The sequence below is a fragment of the Sinocyclocheilus grahami genome, unplaced genomic scaffold, assembly GCF_001515645.1.
Source record: "Sinocyclocheilus grahami isolate Dianchi unplaced genomic scaffold, SAMN03320097.WGS_v1.1 scaffold76.1, whole genome shotgun sequence".
NCBI lineage: Eukaryota > Metazoa > Chordata > Actinopteri > Cypriniformes > Cyprinidae > Sinocyclocheilus > Sinocyclocheilus grahami.
The window spans coordinates 2,595,466-2,604,094 of NW_015505255.1; the positions used below are offsets into that span (position 1 = coordinate 2,595,466).

Sequence of the window (8,629 nt, forward strand, 5' to 3'; positions counted from 1 at the left end):
TGCCTATGTTGTGATAAAAGGTATGTCTATTGTCTGGTTTCACTACTAGCCTTTGTCAGGGAGCACAGCTTGTTTTCCTCCTCTCCTTGAAAAACTATCTTCTCCCATGGGAGCCTGAGTCAGGCAGTAGTCACTCTTCACTCCAAGCGCAGCACTCTTTTGAAGACATAAATAGGCTGTGTGTTTACCTCCAGCTGCAGCACTGAGTTGATGCACAGTGATCTATGGTGCTAGCTGTTAATATTCTATTAGCTTTAGAGGCATGATGAGTTTTGATATGTTCGAAAGTTGCAGGATTTCACAGAACTTCACTGTCAAAAGTGTTAACATGGAATTGTTATTTTATGAATCTATTTCTTCCTCATTTGTCTTGTAAAAATGGCGTTTGTTGGTGTAACTTAATGTATTCAGGTTAATTCATTTGTATTAAATCATATTTGCTGTCATGGTTCCTATTAACATTTTCATTAAAAATTGTTTTTATTTATTTAATTAAGAGACACACATTTATCTAGTTCCAAACTTTTATGACTGTCCAACATGTTCAAAGGTTTGGAGGTTAGTAAGAAATACTTTAAATAATGAATGATTTTTGTTGAAGAAATTAATACTTTTGTTCAGTGAGGATGCATTAAATTGATCAAAGGTCACAGTAAACACATTTGTAATCTTAAGAATCTTGATTAACTGTATCACAGTTTCCACAAAAATATTCAGCATCATAACTGTTTTCAACATTGAAAAAAATAAATCAATCAAATCAGCATATTGGGGCTGTTTTTGAAAAATCATGACACTGAAGACTGAAATTACTGCTGAAAATTCAGCTTGCCATCACAGGAATAAATTTAGTTTTAAAATGTTAATATAGAAAACAAAAAAATTAAGTTGTTATAAATTGTAATGATATCAAATATGCATTTACCAAATAAATGCTGCCTTGGTGAGCACAAGAGACTTCAATCAAAAACATTTAAAAAAATCTTGCGGACCACAAACCTTTGAACCAGTTGTTCAGGGGATCAATAAAAAATAAAAAAAATACATTTTAGATTAACTTAAACACAAAAACAGTCACAGGCAGCAATAGTGTGGTAAAGAAAGGCATTTTATTGATGCCAGCTTTTGTTATTTACAGTACCCGTAAAGCTGAGCTATTAAGGGTTTTTAGACAGAGTGAGACATGTTGTAGTGTCATGACAAGGAACCATTTCCCCCCATATAATCAAAGGCCAGTGATGGATGCATGGCAAGAGCATCTCTCAGCTCACCTATCCTGTCCACCTCCTCGTCCTTTTCATCCTCCACATGGTCTTTCTCAGGCAGCCTCCTCAAAGGAGCCATTATGTTGACACCAGTGGCAACATTCTGTCCTTCTGTGTTCATAATAGAGGAGAGGGCAGCGAGCCGCAGGTCTGCAGGGATGGAGAGGGGATTTTAGCCACACTGCTCTGTCGCCATGCAGTGCGGACACTGCCATTTGACAGGTTTTGGGTGGAAAATTAGCCCTGCTTCCGCCCCAGATGGCAGCTTTTAGAAAAATAGCTTTGAGGGTAGAGCTTTCTGAGAGAGAGACAGAAAAAGATGACGGAAGTCTATAAAAAGTCTGCAAGTGTTAAAGGGACAGTTTACGCAAAAGTGAACATTTTTTATTCTTAACTTGCTCACCCTCATTGTCATTCTAAACCTACCTGTGTGATTATTAAAGCTACATATATAGCCTAGTTTTTAATATCTATATTATATATAAATGTTTTTGATATTTAATAATATATTTTATAAATTATATTACTATATATTTATATTAATGTAGTAATAGTAATAATAATAATAGTGTTAATAATAGTATTTTTATAAAAATTTTATGTAAAAAATAGATTTTTCTGTATTTTCATTCCAATAAATGCAGCCTGTGTGAGTGCAATAGTCTTATTTTAAAAACATAAAAAAATCATAAGACCCCTAACATTTAAATCGTATATATAAAATATTAATCTTATATATATATATATATATATATATATATATATATATAAATGCAGCCTGTGTGAGTGCAATAGTCTTATTTTAAAAACATAAAAAAATCATAAGACCCCTAACATTTAAATCGTATATATAAAATATTAATCTTATATATATATATGTGTGTGTGTGTGTGTGTGTGTTTCTGTTCTGTTTTGGTTCAGTTGCTTTGTGTTCTCGTTTACCTGTGTTCCCTTATAGTTTCTATGGTTTTTGATTGTTGATTAGTTCCATGCACCTGTTCTGTTGAGACAGGAGACTCCCGCTGTACAATATATATACACACACACACACACACACACACACACATATATATATATATATATGTATATATATTGTACAGCAGGGGTCTCCTTCATGGTATAGAGATAAGCAGCATCAACAATCTGCTAAATTTTTGTGTTTCTTTTGTGTTCTTCAGAAGAAAGAACAGGTTTTGAAAAACATGATGGTGAGAAAATAATGACAGAACTTTCATTTTGGATGAAATATTCCTTCAAAATGCAGAGAAAGAGTGCACATATTTCCTCTCTTCCTCTCAGTCTTTCCATCTGTCCATAGAGCTGAATCCTCTTACTCGACTTATCACTGTGGATTTACCAGTTGCTGTTGAACTGCATTTGAAAGAGCAGCATCTGCCAGCAAGATGTCAAAAAGATGTGCAACTGTGCAAACAACGTCCTCGTCATTCATTTTCCTATTTCCCTGTACAGTTGATGCTATATTAATCATTAGTCATAAGCCTCAAAGCCTTTATTTCCTTGGGAGCTCTCTCCTGGTTAAATAAAGATGTTGTCATCTTTTTTTTAGTCGATTATAGCTGATGGGAATTTTCTCCTCATTGTGTTTCGGGGCAGGTGCAGAAAATAGGGTGTGACGGTGTCACTTCACATCAGATAAGACACATGTCCCTTAGGAAATGGACAAATTTATAGGACACTTCTACAATTAGGTGTACAAATTACTGCCAAAGTCCCCCAAGTCTGTGGGGGACATGTGTGGTGTTGTTATCAGTCTTATCTAATGGCAAACATCTGCTCGTGTAGAAGCACCCCCACAGGAGAACAAGTGACAGTGTCAGGAGGAGAGGAAAGACGGAGAGACTGCTCTGCATCACTTGTCTCGGCTGGGACGTCCCTGTTTCTCCTCCTCCCTCCTTAGACTGTGCCAGAGCATTGGCACTGTTGATTGAATCAGCCTCTTTGTGAGCTGGTGCTCAGTAATCATGGCACGCAAATCAACTCTCGGCTCCAAACAGAGTCAAAGTGTGTGACTTGCCGAAGAAAACTAGCTTCCTGTTTCCCTTGAAACGCTAGATGTCATAGACATGTGTCAGTCAAACTCACTTTTATCCCTCATTGATGTGGCTTTACTAAAAATCATAGATGACCCTGCTAGTAGGTTGTGTATGTGTTGTCATTTGTCTTTATAAGATCACTGAAGCTGAGCTTCTCCCATTAGACACAATATTAATCATATATTTCATCAACAAAATGTTAAACGTTCTTTAGCAGGTGAGGACAGATTCTGTGATGTTCTTATTCATCTCTTTGTTTTTCTCTTCTAGTTTTGTGCCTGAGAGATCTCCTTCACCCCACAACAATCGGTAAGTGTCTCGTAAAATGAGAATGCTCTCTGCACAAACAGCAATCACACCAGATGGATGTCTCCCTTGTTTTGTGCGTCATGTTCAGGCCTAGACTTTTTTTTTTTAGCTTTTCCTGCACTGATTTTGAAGGAATGGATTTCTACATAATAAAATGTTATGACTTTCTGTGGAAATTTGCAGTGCTTAATACAAAATATTGTGCAGATTTGGTTTGTCTTCATATATTCTCAAACTGATCAACTGGGTTGGGCAAAATTCATAATTGGCAACAGCTCTCAAGAATTTTCAATCAGAATTTAAGTCAGAATTTTAAATTGAATTACAGGAAGTGGAACCAACTGATTTGAGAGAAATTATGTGAAAATTAAAATAGAAAAGCACATATTGCATTAATTTATATACGTATACTCATACCATCAAAAGTTTGGGGTAGGTATTTTTGTTGTTGTTGTTTTAGTCTCGCATGCTCACCAAAGCTGCATTTATTTTAACAAAAATATTGTATTATAAAAAAAAAAATTGTGAAATATATAAAAAAAAAAGTAAATTAAATTAAATTTATTCCTGTGATGATAAAGCTGAATTTTCAGCAGCCATTACTCCAGTCTTTCTTTCAGAAATATCTCTAGTATGCTGATTTGGTGCTCAAGAAACAGTTCTTCTTATTATTAATGTTGAAAACAGTTTTTTTGCTTAGTATTTTTTTGGACCCCATGATCCCTTCTTTGGTGAATTGCCACGTTTAAAAGAACAGCATATATTTTATTTACTATACTTTTGATACTGTCATTTTTGATACATTTAATGTATCATTGTTTCAATTTCATTCAAAATAAATCAATAAATAGTTGAACAGCAGTATAAATCGAATGCAAATTTCTAAAGGTGACATTTAAAACCAATTTTTATCTGTCTGTCAAACTTCATACAATACTTTGTCAAGCAGTCATTCAAAGTTCATCTTGACAGTCCTCTCTTTCCTGGTTATAAATTACACTTGTTGAAATTATATGAATTTCAGTGCATTTCAATTCTACTTCCATACATTTAAATTGCAATTCTGCGTTCAGTTTGCTACCTTAATTCAAACTAGGCTGCTGAATTGGAACTTAAAAAAATATTCTCAGTTCAGTTCTGAATAACGTACAACCCTGGATAACACTGTTGTCTGTTTTTAACAGCTTTCTGTATTCATGACAAAAGTGTCATTTAAAAGTGACATGCCTGGCCTTGTGCCATGTAATAAGATGTGTGGATGCAGTAAGAGCTGTGGGGGAAGGGCGGCACATGCTAATCTATGCTCAGAGGCTCTGTGTTAGTGGTGGGGCTGGTGGAGGAGTGCAGTATCGTGGGAAATGTCTTTGAAGATGTGATGAGGTGGAGGAAGGAGCCCAAACACCTCGCTCCTCTTTTGTATTCATCCTCATTACTTACACAAATATTTTTCATAATGATATGTGCAGGGAAAATACGTTCTTTTAGCACTGTGGTTTTTTGAAAGGACTGTCTGAGTGGTGCAAGAAAAGGGCAGAGATGGAGACCTGTAGAGGTTTACTGGAGGCAGCGTAGGGCGGGGTCAGACAGAGGAGGCTGTTGTCTATCAACACGGGTATCAACTGACTTTTCTTCCTAATCTTGAAGAGATTATCTCTATTCTGATTTCTGAGCAAAGAAAAATCACAGTCTTGTTGGATGGGACGGGGAGGGTCGCAGAGACGTGCATTTTTTTGTCGATTAAGTCACCAATTTATTTAAATATTCTTGTAGTTAAGGGAAATTTTAGTACAGATTAAGATATTATTTATTGATGCATTTAGTATAAACATATTCAAAATTGTTGTTGTCACATTACTGACTCTGTATTGTATACTGTATACTGTATTGATCCTGTTTAGAGCAAAAACAGAAAAACGTGTTGATTATGGTTCCAACATGTCATGCTATTGAATTCTCACAAATGTGAAGTATACATTAAAGTGAAGTTCCTGGTTAATTTTAATACAGAATAACTGAAAAATGAACCAGTAAGGGAGTTGATTGTGAACAGTAGAAGTTGTGAACTTTGATTCAAACCATTTGCGACTGCTTTGTAGGGCTGCCCCGTAATAGTTGACTAACCATTAGTCGACGAGAAGAGGCTTTGTCGACGAAAATTTCATTAGTCGTTTAGTCACAAAAAAAAAAATTCCACACAAAGTGGCGAAATCACCCAGTCCGTGACGGACAAATCGTTAACGGCTCGTCTATGTGGTAATATAGTACATCGGGCAGGATGACCATATGCTCACCTAACATTCATCGAACTCAAATATGGCTTATCATCTGAAATATGTATGTAGTAGCAACTTTACATGGCAGCTCAATCTAATATTAGCCTAGAAAAAGTGCGCAGTTCACGTGTTTGTGCGGAGTGTGGAAGCTGAACAGTAGCGCGCTTGGGCTACTGTATGACAGATGGAGGCGCCGGCGCGATCATTTGCTCTTAAAATACTTTGTCATTTTTGGTCATACAGATAAGAGTAATGCATCTTTTGTATCCGTAAAGACTCTATGTTTATTCGTGTGCACTCAGAATAACAACAAAGTGTTGCGCTTTTGTTAAATAATTAAAGCAAACAGGATGCGCTTTCTGCCATCTCGGTCTGTGAACTTGAGAGCGTCACTTCGAAACTCTGTGTATTCTTGCCTTATTACAGACATGAAAAATATATCTATAGAGAGAGAAACTTTTAAATGAACCAATTCAAATAGAAAACAAATATTCTCAGATTATGTAATCCGTATGAAACATGCATACAGGAGATGACGAGTCAGTGTCGCTGACTTCATGTCTTAAACCGAAAACAGAAAGCACTAGTGTAACAATAAGTTATTAAAACGTTAATGCAGTGTACTTGCTGTTTTTCCCTAACACTTTCATAATTATTATATTTGCCGTGCGCTGTGGCAAGCCTTTTTTTGCGTGAGCTTGAGCGCTTATTAGGCTATAGGCAATTAAAGGCTCATTATTATGATTTATATGGTTTATTAATAAAAGTGCGACTACTAGTTGACTAATGCTTAAAATGAACGACTACTAGTCGACCAGAAAAATCTTTAGTCGAGGGTAGCCCTACTGCTTTGTGGATCTTTTAGACTCTTTTAGATCTCATAAGAGTCATTTTTGGAGTTGGACATCACAGAAACACTGGATGATTTGCTGATATTTCATGAAACCGCATATAAACACTCACAAGTTTTTCAGATTTTTGTATTATTGCTGCACATTTTTTATGTGCCTGTCACTTCTCACAAGGGGCACATCACAGGCCAAAATCAAAGTATGTTCCTTTATTTCTCTTATACTGCATGTCCTCATGACATTGTATGCACCCTGAAATGTTATTGGTTCTTGTTGATTGTAAATTAGTGTTATTGTTTTGCAGAACACTGATTCTGTTGCTCTCCGCTGTGTTTCTCGGGCCTTGTGCTTTATTCAGAGCACAGCATCAGTAGGTGGGGAAATGTAGCATTTGATGAAATGTGTTGCTGCCCTTGGTCTTACAAATCAAACAATAATGGAAGCATTTGCATACAGATGGAGACAAAAATGCAAAACGTGCTGGTGTTTCCTGCTGTGCTGCCTCGTGCCCTTTCTAGCATATTGTTTTGATGGATGGAAATTGGAAATGGAGGCATGCAGACTACCCTCCTCCAAAGACTTTCATTGAAAAACTGACAATACTGTAACACTGCTTCAGTGTTAGATTAGTGTTTTAGCCTTCAGTTTGGGAAGGGAAAATGTCTAATGAAATGGTTGTGTGTATTGAAGTTCTGTTTCCATTTTCTTGACTAGGTTGTGATTCTCAGGTGTGTCTTGCTTCGTGATGTGCTGTATTCAAGCTCTCCTGGGAAGTTATGAGTTTGGAAATCATAATAATGACATGATGTGCATTCAACTGATTTTGGTTGGAATAAAATTGACCCGTGAAGGCCCGTGAAGAGGAACAGGCAGAGAGGGGAGCCATGGCAGAGCGGGGAGCCATGGCGGAGCAGGCAGATCGGGGAGCCATGGCGGAGCAGGCAGATCGGGGAGCCATGGCGGAGCAGGCAGATCGGGGAGCCATGGCGGAGCAGGCAGATCGGGGAGCCATGGCGGAGCAGGCAGATCGGGGAGCCATGGCGGAGCAGGCAGATCGGGGAGCCATGGCGGAGCAGGCAGATCGGGGAGCCATGGCGGAGCAGGCAGATCGGGGAGCCATGGCGGAGCAGGCAGATCGGGGAGCCATGGCGGAGCAGGCAGATCGGGGAGCCATGGCGGAGCAGGCAGATCGGGGAGCCATGGCGGAGCAGGCAGATCGGGGAGCCATGGCGGAGCAGGCAGATCGGGGAGCCATGGCGGAGCAGGCAGATCGGGGAGCCATGGCGGAGCAGGCAGATCGGGGAGCCATGGCGGAGCAGGCAGATCGGGGAGCCATGGCGGAGCAGGCAGATCGGGGAGCCATGGCGGAGCAGGCAGATCGGGGAGCCATGGCGGAGCAGGCAGATCGGGGAGCCATGGCGGAGCAGGCAGATCGGGGAGCCATGGCGGAGCAGGCAGATCGGGGAGCCATGGCGGAGCAGGCAGATCGGGGAGCCATGGCGGAGCAGGCAGATCGGGGAGCCATGGCGGAGCAGGCAGATCGGGGAGCCATGGCGGAGCAGGCAGATCGGGGAGCCATGGCGGAGCAGGCAGATCGGGGAGCCATGGCGGAGCAGGCAGATCGGGGAGCCATGGCGGAGCAGGCAGATCGGGGAGCCATGGCGGAGCAGGCAGATCGGGGAGCCATGGCGGAGCAGGCAGATCGGGGAGCCATGGCGGAGCAGGCAGATCGGGGAGCCATGGCGGAGCAGGCAGATCGGGGAGCCATGGCGGAGCAGGCAGAACAGGGAGCCATGGTGGAACAGGCAGACCGGGGAGCCATGGCAGAGCAGACAGATCGGGGAGCCATGGCGGAGCAGGCAGATCGGGGGGCCATG

At 40.2% G+C, this 8,629-nt stretch overlaps 1 protein-coding gene across 4 annotated transcripts in view; it reads left to right on the forward strand.

Moving 5' to 3' along the window:
- The window catches only part of LOC107585996 (amyloid beta A4 precursor protein-binding family A member 2-like), a 90,310-nt gene that overhangs the window by 13,830 nt on the left and 67,851 nt on the right, over positions 1–8,629 (forward strand). For all 4 annotated transcript variants that reach the window (XM_016273207.1, XM_016273208.1, XM_016273210.1 and 1 more), the window contains exon 2: positions 3,590–3,628. The gene's annotated coding sequence lies outside the window, so the exon portion shown is untranslated. The remainder of the gene's footprint in view (positions 1–3,589; positions 3,629–8,629) is intronic.